Source organism: Akebia trifoliata, chromosome 16 (genome assembly GCF_017979445.1).
Source record: "Akebia trifoliata isolate Shusen 1 chromosome 16, ASM1797944v1, whole genome shotgun sequence".
Taxonomy (NCBI): domain Eukaryota; kingdom Viridiplantae; phylum Streptophyta; class Magnoliopsida; order Ranunculales; family Lardizabalaceae; genus Akebia; species Akebia trifoliata.
In genome coordinates, this window is record NC_141390.1 from 16,510,917 (window position 1) to 16,513,880 (window position 2,964).

Consider the following 2,964-nt stretch of genomic DNA (forward strand, 5'->3'; position numbering starts at 1 on the left):
TAATAATAATTTAAATTCTAGTACAATTTACCACTATTGAGTCTTTATTTTACATGTTGCATAGTTCTGTAATTTCCTAGTTCAAACTTGTTTGATGTATCAAAATTTTTGGTATTCTTAGTATTGGTAGCAAGTAATATTAATTGAAGTAAATTTGTAAAGATTTTAATGTTTCAAAGTTCATATTTGATATAGAGATGAAATTTACCTATAAAGATCTACAACTTGATTTGTTGAAGTAAACCTTTGCTCTTCAAATGACATTTCCAACTAAAATAATCTTGTTGGTGTGATTGCCTATTTTTTGAGTCGTCTGTGTATGTTGTTGTATAAATGTCTTGTAGCGCAATAAATGTCTTGCATTCTATTGTTCTACGCAAAATTTCAATCAACGGACTAGGGCAAACGGGTAGAGCCCCGGTCCAATTTTTTTAGGGATACAAAAAAGGCAATCATGTAATATTATCTTAAGATTCTCTATTTTTTTAAGCCAATTAATTTTCTTACGTTTTATTTTTAAAAAAATTAATTAAAAATATTTTTCTAACTATTATTATATTAAAAAAAATTTGATACTCACTTTAAGCAGACATGTTTCTTCAAATAATTAATTATAAAATTAATTATTATATTTACACTTTTTTACGTTTTCTATTTATAAATTTATTTATAAATAATACTCACTTTAAACAGACACGTCTATTCAAATAATAAATTAAAAAATTAATTATTATATTTACACCTTTTTGAAAATTATTATAGTAACAAATAATTAATTAAAAAAATATTATGTTAATAATTATTATATTAAAAAATCATTTTTTGATGCTTTAAGTAAGCATGTCTCTTCAAAACGGTGTAAGTAATTTTCTTATTATTTTTTTAAATAAATAATTAAAGATTATATTTTTAACAATTATTATATTTACACATTTTTTATTTACAAAAAATAATTAAAAATTAAATTATTAACAATTAAATATTAACAAATTCTCTTAAAAAGCCAAAGCATTTTTGTATGCTAATATTTAAAAACAAATCAATTAAAAATCAATGTAAAAGATAATAATAATAATAATAATATAAATTAACTCAACCTAGGATTCTAACTTTAACTCCAACTAGGATTTTATACCATATTTTTCTTATATTAAAAAAAAAAATTAAAAATTACGTTAATATTAACAAAATTAGTTTTTAATTTAAAAAATAGATAGAAATTAACTCTCAATAAGATTCTATCTTATTTTTTTTTTCATTTACAAAATAAATAGAAATTAACGTCAAGTAGGACTATATATTTTTTTGAATTTTAAAAATAAATAGAAAAAAATGTCATGTAGTTTTCTATACCAATTTTTCTTCTATAAAAAAATTTCAAATTAAATTTTAAAATATTAAATATTAAACTCTACTTAGATTTTAAAAAGCAATAGCTTTGGTTCATTAATTTTTAAAAATTAATTTTTTTAATTTTAAAACAATAAATAAAAATGAACTCCATGTATTCAATTCCTCTAATTTTTTTAATTTAAAAAAAAATAGAAATTGATTCCAAATAGGACTCTATTCATATTTTTTTTATTTAAAAATAAATAGAAATTATCGTTGGATAGGATTATATACAACGTTTTTCTTATATATTTTAAGAAATAAAAAGCATGTCAATATATAAAAAAAATTACTTATTAATTCTAAAAAATAAATAGAAATTAAGTTTATCCCAATTTTTTTTTAATTTACAAAATAAATATAAATTAACTTCAAATAAAACTATATTAATTTTTAATTTAAACAATAAACAATAAATAGAAATTAACTCTATCCCACATCTCTTCAAAACGGTATAAGTAATTTTTTTATTATTTCTTTTAAAATAATTAATTAAAAATTATATTTTCAACAATGATTAAATTTATACAAAAAAATTAAAAAATTAAATTATTAATAATTAAATATTAACAAATATTTTTCAAATGTAATATTGCTAAAAAAATTAAAGATATGAACATGATTTTCCTTTAAAAAATTAATTTCATATTAAATTTTAACAATTATTATAGTAATAAATAATTTTAAATTTAATTAAATAACGAAAGATTTTTAATGAGTGGGATGTTAAGATTTCGTCCCTAAACTCACGGTGTATTTAGAAATATGTCCCTCCCATAAATTTCATTCACTTTCAGAGTTAAAATGCCTACTTAATCATTATTTATTCATCTATAAATAGATACAAATTACAAAGTGATAATTTCATCTTGTAATTTTAAAATGTAAACTAGCTCACATTCTAGAATCGTAAGCTCATATCAAATCTCCCAAAAGTTGTTTCGTGATTAGGAATAATTCTGGATATAAGCATACAAATAATTATGGTCAAAATGACAACGATACAATGAAGCCCGCAATTATTCTTTATCCTAGTGGTCTTCTCATAATCATCCTAATGGTGTTACTTTTTTTGTGGTTCCGCTACAGAGAAAGACATCCTGTCAACCCTATAAACGTGGACCATAATCCAACTGAGATGTGTATAATATATATCCTCTACCTCTAAAAAGAAAATTAATTTTTTTTACGTTTTATTTTTAAAAATTAATTAAAAAATCTTTAATTAATGTTCACTTTAAGCAGACACGTGTCTTTAAATAATTAATTAAACAATTAATTATTATATTAGCACTTTTTTACGTTATCTATATATAAATTTATTTATAAATAATACTTACAGACACGTCTCTACAAATAATTAATTAAAAAATATTTTTTTAACAATTATTATATTAAAATATCTTTTTATGATGCTCACTCTAAGTAGACACGTATCTTCAAAAAGGTGTAAGTAATTTTCTTATTATTTCTTTATAAATAATTATTTAAAGATTATATTTTTAATAATTATTATATTTACACATTTTTACTTTTTCTATTTATAAAAAATAATTAAAAAATTAAATATCA